At 41.2% G+C, this 18989-nt stretch overlaps 1 long non-coding RNA gene across 1 annotated transcript; it reads left to right on the plus strand.

Annotated features, from left to right (window-relative positions):
• The first annotated feature begins 3033 nt into the window (after positions 1 to 3033).
• On the plus strand, positions 3034 to 16849 carry LOC147701225 (uncharacterized). The gene is made up of 2 exons (XR_015297166.1): positions 3034 to 3409; positions 15744 to 16849. It is a non-coding gene; the product is annotated as an uncharacterized LOC147701225 (long non-coding RNA).
• Positions 16850 to 18989: the final 2140 nt, after the last annotated feature.

Below are 18989 nucleotides of genomic sequence, written 5' to 3' on the forward strand. Positions count from 1 at the left end.
ATCGATGTTAAAAATATCGTTGTCAAATATATCGATTTTATTGGGTTTAAAATAACATGAAAAATACTTATAAATTACTTAAACATATTTAAATATATTTATTAATGGTAAAAAAAAATAATAATATATATTTAATAAAAAAAAATATTAACAAATCATATATAATATATACTTACTTAACAATAACTACTATTCCCACTCCAGAGGGTGCAACAGTAGAGAAAGTGTTGGATAGCGTAGGGGTAAAAATTACTATTCCCACTCCAGAGGGTGCAACATTAGGGAAAGTGTTGGATAGCGTAGGGGTAAAAATTACTATTCCCACTCCAGAGGGTGCAACAGTAGGGAAAGTGTTGGATAGCGTAGGGGTTAAAATTACTATTCCCACTCCAGTGGGTGCAAAAGTAGGGAAAACTGACCCTGAACCCAAAAAATATCCCTTTACCCAAGAACTGAAAACTGACCCTGAACCCTAAAAATACCCCTTTACCCAAAAACCCAAAACTGACCCTGAACCCTAAAAATACCCCTTTACCCAAAAACTGAAAACTGACCCTGAACCCAAAAAATACTCCTTTACCCAAGAACTGAAAACTGACCCTGAACCCTAAAAATACCCATTTACCCAAAAACTGAAAACTGACCCTGAACCCTAAAAATACCCCTTTACCCAAAAACTGAAAACTGACCCTGAACCCTAAAAATACCCCTTTACCCAAAAACTGAAAACTGACCCTGAACCCTAAAAATACCCCTTTACCCAAAAACTGAAAACTGACCCTGAACCTTAAAAAAATACCCCTTTACCCAAAAATTGAAAACTGACCCTGAACCCTAAAAATACCCCTTTACCCAAAAACTGAAAACTGACCCTGAACCCTAAAAATACCCCTTTACCCAAAAACTGAAAACTGACCCTGAACCCTAAAAATACCCCTTTACCCAAGAACTGAAAACTGACCCTGAACCCTAAAAATACTCCTTTACCCAAAATTAATTAATATTACAATTAAATTACTTCCCACCCTATTCCCCTATAAACCCACAACCCGCACCAGTAGTAAAACATATAATTTAGTTAAAAATATACATAAATTATCAATTAATTAATCAATTAATCAATTAAAATGATTCATTGCCAATTAATATTTAATTGCAAAATAAATTAATCATTAAAAAATAATTATTTAATTACAAATAAATTACTTCCCACCCTATTCCCCTAAAAACCCACAACTCGCTCTGGTAGTAAAACATATAATTTACTTTTATATTTTTTTTATTTATAAAAACATATTAAACACATATTATAACAATTAATTTAAATACTTAACTAAAATTTCTAACACATATTAGTAAATCGAAATTACTTACATCGATATATATGCTATCGATATAACTAAGTTCGATATTACTTACCTTAGGGTCGATATTCTGGCCATCGATATTCTGGACATCGATATTCTGTCCCTAAGTGTAAGTCGAAATTAAAGATTCGATATTTTGACTGTGTACCGTAGTACTTGGAGTCTAAGGCTAGGGATGCAATGAGTCTGCGATGGTGTTGCAGAAGCTGGAGCATTGGCCTGGGAGTCGGTATGCAAGGGTGCCTCTGATGGTTGTTTTTTCATCCATGTGAAGCTTGAAGTTGATATGTTCCAAGGCGGTGGTGGTACACTTTATGGTCTCTTTGTGGAGGATGGCTGTTCCTCCTCCCAGCTTGTTGTTGATGTCCTGGTGAGTGATTTTATATCCGTTGGGGCCATGTCTGGAGCAGATCTTGGGTTGAGACAGGTCTCACTGAGGAAGACTATGTCCGGTGTAAGGGTGGCAATGAGGTCCCAAAATTCAGTGGAATGCTTGCATAGTGAGTGTGTGTTCGGAAGGGGGCATGCGAGTTGGTGTTTTTGTTCAGGTGGTGTCTGTGGCGTGTTCAGGGTGGGGCTGGTCGGTGGGCTAGTGTATGCAGTGGCAAATGAATTGGCAGTGAATGCAGGTGAAAGGTCCTACCATGGAGTGTGCAGTGTTTTTGAGGCATCAGGGGTCGGGTGGTCAAAATAAATCTGAATGAAGAAATCTTCACCGCGACCTCACCGAGTGGTTCCACCATGACAACGCCTTCACCTCAGACACTGCCTTCTGCCTTGCACCGCTGTGCTTTACCTTCTCATATATTTTCATTGAAAATGTATTCTAAGTCCAAAGGTAAACAGAAACCGGGTTCAATCCACTTCGTTTATCAAATGCCCGTTTCATTGTGGTCAGTCATAGTTTTCAACTATGCCCGGGTTTTCCTCGACGTAAAACTTTTAAAATCCATAAGTTCTGTTCCACTGAATAGACTTTTGTAGTTTTGGTGTCAAATAATGTATTGAAATGCATTTTATTTTTCAAAATTGATGTGAGCTTTTTCATTGGGTTGTATTTTTACTTTCTTACTGTTTAAGTGCTTCATAAATACTTTACACATTGTCTCTGAATTAAGCCCGACCTCTTTTGCGCCAAGCTACCAGAGTATTAATTTAATTTCTAATTTAAAACATTTATAAAGCGCAGCGTGCACCGTGCGGTTTCTTGGCGCTGGTAGGGGGTTCGGTAACTGAGGACAAAAACATGGAGCCTGTGAAAGAGAGACGGGGAGAGCACAGGTTAATTTAGTGACTTGTTGTGGTACACCATGGCAGGGATTGTGGCTGCTCTTTCATTAGGGTTTCAACCCCACCCCCGCCCCCAACCAACAACTCAATTTCCCATTACAATCTTTACATGCACCCGCTGCAATCTCTCCTCAGGGGAAATTCCTAGGACGGTAACACTTCTCAACAGAACTCTCCTCGCTCTGCAGTTCTGAGTCCCACAAAATTAACAGTGACCTTAGAGTCTGAAGGACATCAGAGAAACAGTCTCCTATCAGGTAATGCAAACACACAGCAGTTATTCTAAGTTTGGCCTTCCGGGGGAATTCCAAAGAAGGATAAGGTTCCTACTAGGACACCAAGTCACAGCTCTGACACACAGATCTGCTCCAGACACAGCCACGCGTAGACGCAGGCAAGAGTAGCCCTCACCACCAGCAATGAGCAACCAGGAAATCCCAGAGCCTCCGCCGGCTTACTCTCGTTCTCTGTATGGTTGTGGGCCCATGCCAGGCAGCACCCCAATGCACACATATGAGGATATTGTATACACCACCTACCCTGCAACGACCCCTCAGTACCCTGGAGGGGGCACTCAGCCGCAGTACAATGCACGCTTCGCAAAGGGGCAGAATGTGATGTTGAGCTCCCAGCCAGTGGTGCGTATGGTCCAAGTGCAGTTGACGGAGCAGGATTACCTGGGCTACTCCATATTTACCTTGCTGTGCTGCTGCTTACCGCTTGGGGTCGCTGCTCTCATCTTCTCTATAAAGGTGAGTACCTTGGGCGCATGTCTCATCCTTATTGTATCACTTCAAGGAGGCCTGAGGTATGAGCAGGGCATCAGGTCAGATGTGATGTGTCAAGGTGAAGCTATGATGTTCTGGCATGGACACTATAGACATACCTCGCAATCGTTCAAGCATACAAAGAGGGTGAGATAGAATAGTCCCATCGAAATAAGAGAGCTTAAACATTCTGTGGCGGGCAAGGAAGGTTTTCCAGTGGGTGATGCCATTTAAGTCAATGGAAAAAAATTAGCTTAATTGGTGGGTGAAGAGCAGTCCAAGGAGTGTGACGTCCTCCAAATGATGGTGAGCTGAGATGCACTGGTCTAGCTTAGAGTGATCAAAAACTGATTAACATGTTTAGCAGTACTTTGCAAGAGTTGTATGTAGGGCCCTGTGTCCCTAATGCAGGATATCTGATGACATAACTGATGCCGAGGAAAGACAATGTGTCACTTCCCAACATCAATCTACCAAGTGGAGTCACTGGATAAAGGAGAGGTGCCTCAACAAAGCTGTTTGTTTGAATCTCAGTGTGGAAGTGACAGGGGCGGAGGGCCTGGTAAGGATGGGAGTGCTTCACGAGCTCAATGGTGGCCTTAAAGTAGCATTACTGTGGGAATCAGTGAGATAGCAACAAGGGATAAAAGATAACGCGTCTTCATAGTCAGGAAAAAGTCAAATGGAGGCAGAGTAGATGAGCAATGAGGAGCCTATGGGGAGTGAGCCCCAGGAGGGAAGAAACATTAGGGTACAGTTGCTATATAAGGTCAATTTGTGATATGATATTCTTGAGCTGGTGTTTCCACTGGGGCTGAACAAAAGGATACAGAGAAGAACATGCCAAAAATCTGACAAGGGGCAATGTACCAAAGTTTTACAAATATGAAACTTACATTATTGTGTGGCTAAGGTCATGGAAAACATGACAATCTGGATGCCACGGAGTAGGACAGGAGATGAAGGACAGAGGGAAGAAGGAAATGAGGAAATGCAAGAGCACCAGGGACAAGATAGACAAAATCTGCACACAAGGCTAATAGGAGAAGGTCTCCACATATCATAGCATTTATTTAGACCATCAAAAGTTTATAATATTTCCTAATTGATCCATATTGTGCAGAATAGATTCTTTTCTTGACATGATGTCTTTAGGATCATAGAAAGGAGATCACAGATATTTTGTCGTACAAAACTTTCTCTTTATTCATGTGTCAAAATAAGTTGATAAAATCATCTCAGCCATTCCAAGGGCTTTGTTCCTGTGATGAAGCTGTGACATTGAAGTGGTCATCACAGCAGGGGCAGCAGCAGAACAGACTGTGCTGGGCTAGCTGTAGAGTAGAAAGCTCCACAGGATGAGTAGTAAACAGTGCAAGGATCCTGGGGTGTTAGCCGGACTGTGAGGGGTGACCAGAGAGGGCAGATATTGAATGGAATCAAAAGTGCCTCTGAGAAAGTAGTAAATCCATAATCCCTGGCTATGTAAATGGGTAAGAGCATCATTTGGAACCTATGTAATCAGATGTCATGTTAAAGAATACCTTCCCTGATGCAACAAGTAAAGGGCAAAGCTGTTTGTGCCATCGTTACTGAATGTGTAGTAGATGAATATTGCAAAATGTATGTGAACCCGGGCAAACATAGATAACGTATATACATATACTTTTTGCTGTGCTCGGGAAAAAATAACATGAGAAAATAATGTGTATCCACTTTTCCATGTAAAAGGCAGACTTATGAGGTAAATTCAATTTCTTTCATGATTTGTTACTTAAGTAGTAAATTAGAACCCCAATCAGATTTTTCAATATTTTTAAAGTTTTTATTGGACAAAGGATTCTTTTTTTTAAATCTCTTTGACACATAAAATTAATTATGATAAAACAGTATACTAATTAAGGACTCCACCAAAAAAACGATGGATTCATTTTCGACTTTGTGAAAAATACCTTTCTGCAATATGAAAGGAATCGAATTTGATTGCTCATTTGTGAATCTTACAACAGCAAAATAATGCTAAATGGTCTTCCTCTAATATTTTTGATGCACCTGTGCAAAGTTTCTGTAATTTCGACAGTGGTGTCTGCTTCTTTCAACATAATTGGAGCAAACATCACTCACCTGACTTCGGGCATACAGTGTGCAGTGGCGGCTGCTACAGAACAGAAGTGGTGCGGCAGGGGTGGCAAAAAAATAAAAGATCACTTACCTGCCGCCCACTGCCGCTCCTTTGTCCTCTTCTGTTCTTGTCAACTCCTGGAAGCACACAGGCTCCCAGACTCCCCTAACCCAATCACAACGCTACTGTCATGTAATAGTATTACCAGCATGACAGCTGTGTCATGATTGGTCTGAAGGGCCGGGTTCGACACTCATACAGTGCCTGGGAGCCTGGGACTATTCTCCACCCGGCTGTGTGGCACAGCCGGGAGGAGAAAAGCTAAGTGCGCATGTCGGTTTGGCCGTCCTAAGATGGCTGGCCAAACCATCATGTGCACTTATGGTGCCCAACTCTCTTTCTCCCTGCTCCATGATGATAGCCCCGCCCCACCCCACCATAAACTGGCTCAGTACTGAAAAATAAAATGATAATAACATTGCGTTAGTATCAATTTATTTTTCCTTTTGCACCGCTCAGAGAGCAGTGGGGTGACGGTCCTCTGCCTTAATGGAGGACCGCCACTGACAGCGGGAAGATCTTACAGACATGCAATAATACTCTTTCTCATGTAAAACTTTTGTTTTGACTCCTGCATAGCCTATCTTATGACGCTACAGACACTACAAAACAGGAAATGAGTGCTGAAATCAGGTTGATTTTTGAGTCAGTTGCAGCCACCATGTTGGTGGAGCGGGTAACCAAAGGGAAGACACCCAACCTTCCTATTTCAACACAATGCTACTCTTAAAGACATTAGAGGTTTCCAAGGGTGTTTAGAGTGTGATGTTGAGCTTTGAAGATAAAGCTGGAAAATGCTGTGGTGTGACCAATGAGGAGGCAGATATCTGACTAAGATATTAACATTTCCGGCTCTGATGAGATAAAGTATGTTTGCTGGAGAGTGTTGGCCCTTTAATGGCTTTGCAATAACCCACATCAGTAATTGAAAGTTGAAATAGGCTGCCCGAAAAATAAAGATGCCCTCATATCATATCTAAAGTTCTCCGACATGGGTAAGGCCTTTATGTATATTTCTATTGGACAAGATATTGGAAATAGTTTTGAATACTATGAGAACTCTTGTCTGTGGGGGAGAATCCATCTGAAGGCGTTTTAGGGGTGTCTAGGGAAGTTTTTTTTTATTCCCAGCTGTGACTACTTTCTTGGCAAAGATTTGTAGAAAATGAACTTGTACCACAGCATGCTCTTCCCTCTGTGCCTGGAGGGTCTTAAATAGGGAAGGATACCCTGGAAGAGCAAATGCATCGAAGGAAGATGTAGTGGAGAAAATGCAAAGGATCATGGTCCGAGTATGCACGGATGTCAGGACCACACAAGATCATTGAACACGTATGAGGTGAGCCATGAGCATAGGCTGACGAGTTCGAGTTCAGGGTAGGGCAAAAGTACAGTACAAGTGTTAAGTGGACATGGAGGGCTCATGGCCTTTAGGAGATGCTTTCTGACACTAAGGAGTTAGGTCCTTAACCATGAAGTCAGCTGGACCATCAATTAAATGTGTACAAAAAAATTGCCAACTTCACCTTACTTGACACCTCCCAATTGAGGAAAACAAACCAGTATTACTATATGGTCTGTTTGGTATATTTGCTTAATACCTTTTTGCTTTTAATTTCATTATATTCAAAAATGTTTAGGTACACAAAAAAAACTTAAATACATTCAACAATTCCAACATAAATTTTCAAAGCAAATTACATTCCACATTGCATATATAAACACCACATAAATTACATTACATATATAGACACCATATTCATTTTGATCAACAATTAGACTCACATAAATGATATCTAACTAAACAAAGGACAAAGTGAACATTTAGATACTATTATTCAACAAGTAGCAAATTAGTGCATATTAAATTTGTGAAAGTCATTAAATGTACTGCAAATTAATGCATTCCTGATTCAAAAGCCAACGCGTTTCGAACCCATTTCTGTCACTTTATGGGTTCTCATCAGGGCTCTGTCTCTTTTATTTATCTACAGGATATATGTAAAAAAAAGAATAAATGAGATTCGTTTTTAGTATTTGGATAGAATTCTTGTCAATCACCTCTCTACCATTCGCGGAATGACGAAACCAGTACCTGAATCGTTGCTGGTCGTATGCTCTAGTATTCACTTTCTAGATCGTGTGTTTCTTTATCTATAATGTAAAGTATCATTATCAGGATTTTTATTATCTTTGTGAGCTCGGGAGTTCGTATGCAAAAGCATTGCTACACAGCCTACCTTTTACGATCTTTGTCTTATATTTACGATTACTGTGAAGAAATGGAAACATTTAATTTAATATAAGTTTTTCCATTGGGTTTGTTTGTCTACTAGTTCTCTCATAAAGGCGATTTTAAAGGCATACCTCTTTTTGCCTCAGCGCCTTCATGCGCGGAGTGCTGCACTTCTCGGATTTATTTTATGCAATGGAAGGAGTGGTCCTCGTGTTCCTACAAATTATTCAAAGACAAACGGGGGAGAGTTCTATCACCCGTGTGTACTCATTTTATATAAGTGTTACCGCATTGCTTCTAAATCAGTTAGGCATACCTGCTTTCTTGCTTTCTTTAGATGCGCGGTCCCGCGCTGTATTTAAAAAACGTCTTGTTTTACTTCGCAATTGCAGTGTTCCCCTCCATCGCTGGTCTCCTGTGATTACACGGAAACACGAATTAAGTGTCTGATGCATGTGATGCATGTAACTTAGTATCTATTCGCATAAATGTATCTCGCATCTTACCTCTTTGTTGTGTATGCCGAGTATAAGTCTGCTGTGTCCATTGACCTCGCGGCCATCTTGTAATGTGTTATTTATATGCATGCCTACAATGGATGGAGGCCATCTTGGAACGGACTAGTTTCCAAGATTGGTGGGGGCCATCTTGGAACGGACTAATTTCCAAGTTGCTAGTGTGTTATATTGCTGTACCCACCTTTTATTATTCAGTATTCCAGTAATACCCCATATTTTTCAATGTACAAATGGCAGTCTACAGAAGTTGATTTATCAGATTAGTTCGGGGGTCAGTCATTCATTATAATCGCAAAACCTCAGACAAAGTATTCAGCCCGGTTAAAGCGCTGTTAAATTTCAAAATCAGATAGGCTTCTTTATGCAGAAGTAGCTTTTCTGAGTCAATGGGGCATTTTAACTGATTTACAGTGTACAAGACCGACCATTTAAAATCTGTCTCCCCATGCTGCTTATCAATAAAGTGTTCAACCATAGGGGCTGATATCACCTTGTTTTTAATGCGTGACCTGTGCTGTGTTATTCTCACATTTATTTGTTGATTAGTCTTCCCTATGTACATTTTTGGACAGCGACATGTGACTACGTACACAACATTTTTTGTTTGACAATTGGAAAAACCATCATGTTTCCATTTGATGTTATTATGTTCGAATTCCTTCCGCTCGATCGTGTTAGCACAGGACACGCAGTTTCCACACTTGTGGTGCCCTGCATTAGGTTTTAACCCCCATTTAGATAAAAGGTCGCTTTTAGGTTTTGATAAAGCGATTTCAGCACGGACTACAGTTTGGCCAATGCTTCTGTTTTTTTTATATGCAAACAGTGGGCGAGGGAAGGGGCTTTCCAAGTTCTCTAGGAGATGCCAATTTTTTTAAACCATTTGTCTGATCTTATGGGTGTCGGGACCAAACATAGTCAGCCAGACTAGTCGATTCAGTTCTCGTTTTTCTTTAACTTCCAACAGGCATTCGCGTGGTGTACAGTGAGCCCTTTTATAGCAATGTTTTAACATTTTGCGTGGATAGCCTCTGTTCTGCATTTCCTCACAGAATGTTTCTGCATAATGGTCATACTCTCCAATTTGCGTACAATTCCTCCTGATTCGGAGTCGCTGACCATAAGGCAGGTTAGCCTTCAGGCTCCTGGGGTGAGCACTCTGATGATGTAGTATTGTATTTTAATCAGTTTTCTTCTTATATAGTGACGATTGCAGGCAGCCGTCGACACATACAATTTGTACATCCAAAAAGGTCATTCTTGTACCACTTGACTCTACAGAGAATTTTATGTCAGGGTGCCTCGAGTTGAGCCATTCATAAAACTGCATCAACTCTGTGTGGCTCCCCTGCCACAGGAGCCACACGTCGTCGATATAGCGCAGCCACTGAATTATATGTCCCATTTGTGGATTATTGTTATCCACAAACCTCTTTTCATATTCGGCCATGAATAATACGGCCATTTCTGGGGCATAAGGACATCCCATGGCTGTACCCGTTGTCTGCATAAAGAACTTGTCATCAAATTTAAAATAGTTTCTTTTCAGGGCGATTTCAGCTAACTTAAGGATAAATTGACTGGGGACTCTATGCGGTCTTTCTCGATCATCTAAATAGAGCTCCATCACTTCTAGCGCTTCCTCCTGGGGAATATGAGTATATAAGGACGTTACGTCCATGGTTACCATCAGTTTTTTTTCCGGATCAAACGAGGTTCCTTCCACCCTATTTAAAAAATCTACGTTGTCTCTCAAATATGACTTTACCTGATTTGTGAAGGGTTTTAAAAAGAAATCCACATATTTAGCTAGTGGTTCTAAACATGAGTCACATCCGGAGACGATTGGACGCCCCGGGGGCTCATGTAAGTTTTTATGAATTTTTCGGAGGAAATAAAGGAGGGGGGTCCTCTGGAATTTCTTCACCAAGTACTCACCCTCCTTTAGTCCTACAAAACCACTTTCTATACCTTTTTGAATGATTGGCGCTATAACGCCTTGTATCTCTTTTGTGGGATCTTCATTTAGCTGCCTATACCACATTCGATTGTTTATTTGTGAAAAAGCTTCAGCTAGATATTTATCCCTTGGCCAGATGACAACGCTCCGCCCTTGTCGGCCTGCTTTAGCGCGATCGAGGTATCATCTTTTAGATTTTTTAATGCAGTTCTTTGGCCCTTCGTGATGTTTCGTTGAATGTATTTTCAGCTTTTTTCTAATTTATTTATTGAGGACAGCATGGTTTGCTCAACAGCAAGTACCTGTTTGGGTATATTTTGATTTGGTACAAAGGTTGATCGATTTCGCAATCCAGTGGTTTCAATCCCTATGCTAGGCGGTTGATTGGCAAAAAAGACCTTGAGTTTTATTTTGCGACAAAACTCAATGGTTTCAAGCTTAATTTTAGTAAAATCGGTTTGTTGACTTGGGACCAATTTTAGTCCAAGATTCAGGACAGACTCCTCCTCTCTCGTTAATTCTCCGGATGACAGATTAACTATAGTTGAGGGAACTTTTACGATTTGTAAAGGTTTTTCCGTGTCCTCATTTCCCACGGTGTCCTGAATCTTGCTTTTGGTTGCTGTCCTTTCTCTAAAAAAGAGACCTGTTTTTTTATTGGAATTACCCCGAGAGTCGGTTCCTGATCCAGACGAATCGGACGATGACGTCTCTGAAAATGTCTTTAATCTATTTTTAATCCTGCCTTGGTAGTTGTATAGAGCACCCCTTGAGTCAGCTTGTGTGTAAAATTCGTCCTTCAAAAAAGGGTATGCCTTCTCCAGTGAAAACAATTTTGAGTCCCTCTCGTATTGTGCGGTTTTACTTGTGATTGTAATGTCTTTAAAAGAAAGGATTTCCTTCTCTATCTTTTCAAGCACTACTTTTGCATCTGTTATCACCTCGCTGTTTTTAATTGCTTGTGATAGCTCTTCTATTTCCTGAAGTTCTTTAGCACAGAGCATTTGAGCTGTCTCTATCGTATGGACCATTAGGTCTCTGCTACATTTGGTGTTTATGCTTTTGAACAAACCATGCTGTCCTCAATAAATAAACTAGAAAAAAGCAGAAAATACATTCAACAAAACATCACGAAGGGCCAAAGAACTGCATTTAAAAATCTAAAAGATGATACCTCGATCGTGCTAAAGCAGGCCGACAAGGGCGGAGCGGTTGTCATCTGGCCAAGGGATAAATATCTAGCTGAAGCTTTTTCTTAAATAAACAACCGAATGTGGTATAGGCAGCTAAATGAAGATCCCACAAAAGAGATGCAAGGCATTATAGCGCCAATCATTCAAAAAGGTATAGAAAGTGGTTTTGTAGGACTAAAGGAGGGTGAGTACTTGGTGAAGAAATTCCAGAGGACCCCCCTCCTTTATTTCCTCCCAAAAATTCATAAAAACTTACATGAGCCCCCGAGGCGTCCAATCGTCTCCGGATGTGACTCATGTTTAGAACCACTAGCTAAATATGTAGATTTCTTTTTAAAACCCTTCACAAATCAGGTTAAAGTCATATTTGAGAGACACCGTAGATTTTTTAAATAAGGTGGAAGGAACCCGGTTTGATCCGGAAAAACAACTGATGGTAACCATGGACGTAACGTCCTTATATACTCAGATTCCCCAGGAGGAAGCGCTAGAAGTGATGGAGCTCTATTTAGATGCTCGAGAAAGACCGCATAGAGTCCCCAGTCAATTTATCCTTAAGTTAGCTGAAATCGCACTGAAAAGAAACTATTTTAAATTTGATGACAAGTTATTTATGCAGACAAAAGGTACAGCCATGGGATATCCTTATGCCCCAGAAATGGCCATATTATTCATGGCCGAATATGAAAAGAAGTTTGTGGATAACAATAATCCACACAAGGGACATATAATTCAGTGGCTGCGCTGTATCGACGACGTGTGGCTCCTGTGACAGGGGAGCCACACAGAGTTGATGCAGTTTCATGAATGGCTCAACTCGAGGCACCCTGACATAAAATTCTCTGTAGAGTCAAGTGGTACAAGAATGACCTTTTTGGATGTGCAAATTGTTTGTGTCAACTGCTGCCTGCAATCGTCACTATATAAGAAGAAAACTGATAAAAATACGATACTACATCATCAGAGTGCTCACCCCAGGAGCCTGAAGGCTAACCTGCCTTATGGTCAGCTACTCTGAATCAGGAGGAATTGTACGCAAATTGGAGAGTATGACCATTATGCAGAAACATTCTGTGAGGAAATGCAGAACAGAGGCTATCCACGCAAAATGTTAAAACATTCCTATAAAAGGGCTCACTGTACACCACGCGAATGCCTGTTGGAAGTTAAAGAAAAACGAGAACTGAATCGACTAGTCTGTGTGACTACGTTTGGTCCCGACACCCATAAGATCAGACAAATGGTTTAGAAAAATTGGCATCTCCTAGAGAACTTGAAATGCCCTTTCCCTCGCCCACTGTTTGCATATAAAAAAAACAGAAGCATTGGCCAAACTGTAGTCCGTGCTGAAATCGCTTTAGCAAAACCTAAAAGCGACCTTTTATCTAAATGGGGGTTAAAACTTATTGCAGGGCACCACAAGTGTGGAAATTGCGTGTCCTGTGCTAACACGATCGAGGGGAAGGAATTCGAACATAATAACATCAAAAGGAAACATGATGGTTTTTCCAATTGTCGAACAAAAAATGTTGTGTACGTAGTCACATGTCCCTGTCCAAAAATTTACATAGGGAAGACTAATCAACAAATCAATGTCAGAATAACACAGCACAGGTCACGCATTAAAAACAAGGTGATATCAGCCCCTATGGTTGAACACTTTATTGATAAGCAGAATGGGGAGACAGATTTTAAATGGTCGGTCTTGTACACTGTAAATCAGTTAAAATGCCCCATTAACTCAGAAAAGCTACTTCTGCATAAAGAAGCCTATCTGATTTTGAAATTTAACAGCGCTTTAACCGGGCTGAATACATTGTCTGAGGTTTCGCGATTATAATGAATGACTGACCCCCGAACTAATCTGATCAATCAACTTCTGTAGACTGCCATATGTACATTGAAAAATATGGGGTATTACTGGAATACTGAATAATAAAAGGTTGGTACGGCAATATAACACACTAGCAAACTTGGAAATTAGTCCGTTCCAAGATGGCCCCCACTAAACTTTGAAACTAGTCCGTTCCAAGGTGGCCCCCATCCATTGTAGGCATGCATATAAATAACACGTTACAAGATGGCCGCGAGTTCAATGTACACAGCAGACTTATACTCGGCATACACAACAAAGAGGTAAGATGCGAGATACATTTATGCGAATAGATACTAAGTTACATGCATCAGACACTTAATTGGTGTTTCCGTGTAATCACAGGAGACCAGCGATGGAGGGGAACACTGCAATTGCGAAGTAAAACAAGACTTTTTTTAAATACAGCGCGGGACCGCGCATCTAAAGAAAGCAGGTATGCCTAACCGATTTAGAAGCAATGCGGTAACACTGATATAAAATGAGTACACACGGGTGATAGAACTCTCCCCCGTTTGTCTTTGAATAATTTGTAGGAACACGAGGACCACTCCTTCCATTGCATAAAATAAATCCGAGACGTGCAGCACCCCGCGCATGAAGGCGCTGAAGCAAAAAGAGGTATGCCTTTAAAATCGCCTTTATGGGAGAACTAGTAGACAAACAAACACAATGGAAAAACTTATATTAAATTAAATGTTTCCATTTCTTCACAATAATCGTAAATGTTACGAAATAACAAATCGATAAGGTTGCAAACACGAAGACAAAGATCGTAAAAGGGAGGCTGTGTAGCAATGCTTTTGCATACGAACTCCCGAGCTCACAAAGAAAATAAAAATCCTGATAATGATACTTTACATTATAGATAAAGAAGCACACAATCTAGAAAGTGAATACTAGAGCATACGACCAGCAACGATTCAGGTACTGGTTTCGTCATTCCGCGAATGGTAGAGAGGTGATTGACAAGAATTCTATCCAAATACTAAAATAGAATCTCATTTTTTCTTTTTTTTTACATATATCCTGTAGATAAATAAAAGAGACAGAGCCCTGATGAGAACCCATAAAGTGACAGGAATGGGTTCGAAACGTGTCGGCTTTTGAATCAGGAATGCATTAATTTGCAGTACATTCAATGACTTTGACAAATTTAATATGCACTAATTTGCTACTTGTTGAATAATAGTATCTAAATGTTCACTTTGTCCTTTGTTTAGTTAGATATCATTTATGTGAGTCTAATTGTTGATCAAAATGAATATGGTGTCTATATATGTAATGTAATTTATGTGGTATTTATATATGCCATGTGGAATGTAATTTGCTTTGAAAATTTATGTTGGAATTGTTGAATGTATTTAAGTGTCTTTTTTGTACCTAAACTTTTTTGAATATAATGAAATAAAAAGCAAAAAGGTATTAAATAAATATACCAAACAGACCATATAGTAATACTGGTTTGTTTTCCTCAATTGGGAGGTGTCAAGTAAGGTGAAATTGGCAATTTTTTTTTTGTACCACTTTGGGAGATGCTTAGCATGGCCTCTATGCACTAAAGCCCACTGAAAGTATAGAATAGAACGAGCATAGGATACATAGGGAGATATTTGCTTTTTGGAGTATGCAAAGAAGTACTCCTGTAGCACTCTTTCTTGTACTCGTACGTGCCTCTCTGAATTAGTCCCAACGCATCTAAAATGGGATTAAAATGGGAATTTTTAGGGAATATTCATATACAATGAGTAAAACTAGAAGGGATGATGCTCTCCAGGCTTGATAATGAGTTGGGCGTTTGGGACAGATTCTCAAAGGCGTGTAAGAGTTTGTAAAAGAGGACTTCTGTAGCACTGCTGCCCGTACTCATCAATGCTTTTGTGAATCGTCCTCATAATGTTTGAGACATAGCCAATAGAAAGCTTTTGCAAATGGGAATGACAGAGAAATGGCATAAGTTTTTGCCCTTTGCAGCATTCACTTCATATTATGCCACGGATTCTGCATAATCCGTGGTCTTGTGAAGAGCTTGCGTTAATACCGTAACTAGTTACTTTAACCAATATTAGCATAGTGTAGAACCCTGGGGAGCAACCACTTATCTTGCAGGTCCTTCTGGGATATCTAGTCTGCATTTGTTTGGTCAGATCCCTGTTGCAGGAGGAGGTCCGGATGTAACAGTCAGGTCAGCATCTTAACTAGGAACCCATGATGGATGTTCAGGCTTGGTTAGAATGACTAACCAAGTAGCAAGCATTCTGGCCAAGCTATCCAATGCTGCCCAGAAGGTAGCATGATGCTATGTTCTACCATGCTAATTAATAGCACATCATTAATCTATTTATCTACTTTTTCAGACAAGAGAAGCCAATCTTCGTGGCAATGCCGCTGAAGCAGTGAGCAATTCCCAGATGGCTCGCCTCCTCAACCATGTGGCTCTCGGCCTTGGGTTAGCCATTATTGTTGCATGGCTTGCCTTTGTGATATGCATGCCCATAGTAGTACAGCACTCCATGAATGGCATAGACAATTCCACCAGCATCATTTACCAGTATGGCTGAGATCATCACAACTGTGACCTGCAAGCACCCTGGAGGGCTTCGAGGACATCCTTCACTCAAATCTTGCTGGCCCCTCGGTGTATTCCAGCATCAGTGGACGACAAGGCATCACCCACAGGACAAAGACTGTGTACACAATGGGACTGCCTTTGTTATGACCCTTAGATTTCTTGCAAGAGACTTCGAACAAGACAACCCTAAATACCAGCAACATGTCCAGAAACTGGGCCTGTCCTCTGAGTTTTATTCAAGAACTTTGCAAGGATGTTAGTCGGAGATAGATGGAAAAACCAATGGGGCATATTTACAAGCCCCTATTGCCACCATAACGTCACTTTCTTTGCCTTATTTACAAGGCAGCATAAAGCACTTCATGTGGGTTAACGCTGCCTTGTAAATAAGGCGCCCTTTCATGCTATACTTAGCCTGAAAGGGGTGGGCAATGGTTGTTGCAAACATTAAAACATCAAAACAGCATGCATGACTGTTTATGTGCAGGAAGGTGTCCCTTCCTGCACATAAACAATCATTTTAGAAATGACGTGTTCCAACTTCTATGTGTTCTGCACAAAGCAGCACACATCGAATTTACAAATCGCCATTTAAGATTGTTTATGTGCGGGAAGGGACACCTTCCTGCACATAAACAATCATTCCTAACAATGCATGCACCCTTGCACTATGGTGCAAGGGTTCCTGCGTTGGCGCTAGGCAGCTAAATTTAGCGCCAGCGCAGGGGAAAACGCAGGGCTGCACCGTGTTGTTGTAAATACGGTGCAGTCCTGCCTTTCAGAAGTGGCGTGCTCCACCACTTCCTTGTACGTATGCCCCAAAGTGTGTATCTGTTTTATTCTAGGTCTCTGGATCGTGTGCTCTTTTTTCAATAAATGTGTAAAAATCAAGTTTCAATGGGGAGATTTTTACTCAGCACAACACATAAAAGAAGAAGAAACCAAGAAAATGGGACCGAAAAGGAAAATAGCCTGTGTTTTGATATAAACCGGGCAGCGCCTTTAGAGTAATCGGGCACACAGTCACCCTCCATCCCCCCACCCCTCTGTCTGCCCCAAGGACACCCAAATAAGAGTGTCCACCGACACAGATTGGGAGCATACATTCAATATGTAATATGATCCCTGGGGCCACATTATACACAGTGCATCCAGGGATGATACTAGTATTTCTACCTGCCTATTGCCCTTTCGGGTGACTTTGGTAGTACAGAAGGGATTCTACATACTTATGCTGCTCCTTCTGCAATATGGATTGGACCAGCACATAATGTCCAGCAGCGTGAGTACAAGTGGGCACATACACGTGCATGGGGATGTGGCACAGTGCCAGGGGGGTAATCCTCTGCCCTTTTGCTCCTCCCATCTTCTCTGTAAGATTCTGGGTCATTTTATCAAGAAAGGCGTAACATTATCGCCGCTTTAGTGGCAGGAAACTGTGGCTAAAGCGGCGATAAGGTGCTTGATAATATGTCCTATAGAATTTCTCCAGAAGCCCAGGTTTGTGGTGCTTCACACCAGAACCTAGGCCTCTATTGGAATTCTCTAGGGCATATTATCAAGCCTCTTATCGCCGCTTTACTCTGCCACTAAAGCAGCGATAATGTTATCGCCCGTTCTTCATAATATGGCCCTCTTTGATCATTTCAGATAACCACCATTTTTGTTCATTTTAACTATCAACATCCTGTCTTTCCTACTCCTACGTTTGTAAGAGCCTTGTGCAGCCCTTAGGACTTGTCACTCCTAATGCTGCAAATATTCTTTGCATGGAGACTCTTTTTGCATCAATGCCCCACTCAATGCCTCTCATAATCCCCTTGAGGCGCACGCACTGTTCTGAAATGGTTTCTCCATTTGCCTCATCTATGCATGTTGGTTCTACGCGTAGTTAAGAGCTCTCTTATACAGAGAAGGGCGAAGTGCAAGGTAGTCCCCCAAGGGCGTCAGTTGGTGCGGGCCACAGGATGCCGGAGGCCACCCCCCTCCCCCATAGGCAGTGGCTGTCAGACACCCCACCCGCCTGCTGCCAATATTGGCCCCTTTGAAAATGAAGCCGAGTCCACTTTCATTAAACGAGGGAGGCACCGTTTTAACCATGAGTGTCTTTAGCTGCTGTCCTGTCCAAGGGGACAATGCATTTAAAAAATAGAATTTGAGCCCACTGTCCGGTCTGCATCAGGGCACGCAGTTAAGGTTGGCACGCGCAGGGGCGTAGCTTCATAGGGGGTCTGTGGGGAGTCCTACCCCCCAAATAAATACTGGAAGTCGGGTTTCGGGAGGCCCTTTCGGATCTGACAATGTCTGATGAAGAAACGTGATGTGCTGTGTGCACTCCAAATTCTGTCACGGGGGGTGGCAGGGCGTTCAGCTTGGTGGTCTGAAGATAAGGCATTTAGCAAAACGAACTGAGAAATAAAGAGCCACTTGGTACAGTGATAGAACTTTGTCACTTCAAGGGAATCCTGTTAGAAATTATGTCATTGTCAAATTTCTGAAATCTGACGTGATCGTCCAACATCCACAATATTATGCCACGCAGATGTGTTTCATGAATTAGTAAAATTACCAACAATTTGCTAAAGTGTTCTGCAAAGCAGGTGCCTGATTGGTGCTTCCTGGCAGAGCCCACAGGAAGTTGCAGGTGCGGGAACTGACCACGGCTGAACAGGTTGCAGATCTCTCATACTGAGCTTTGACATTCTCAATATAAAATGTGTTTGTAATTTATTCTGTGGATCATAAAATTCGTTGGGAATGTGGACATCTTGATCAACACAACTGGCACAAGGTATGGAGGCACACAAGTAGACACCGAAGGGTGTAGACAAAATGATGATGGAAAAACTACTATTTTGGGCCTATTGTACGAAAAACTATTTGCCTTCTTTGATCAATACATTTTTTATATAAAATAAATCGTTTCACATTCTGAATGTGCTGAAGTCTAATTTATATATTCTACAGAAACATGTTCTTGAGCTGTGCGATTTCCCAGGTGCTTTTTCAGGGGGTGGGCCGAATTTAATGA

This window comes from Lissotriton vulgaris, chromosome 7, assembly GCF_964263255.1.
Source record: "Lissotriton vulgaris chromosome 7, aLisVul1.2, whole genome shotgun sequence".
NCBI classification, from domain to species: Eukaryota; Metazoa; Chordata; class Amphibia; order Caudata; family Salamandridae; genus Lissotriton; species Lissotriton vulgaris.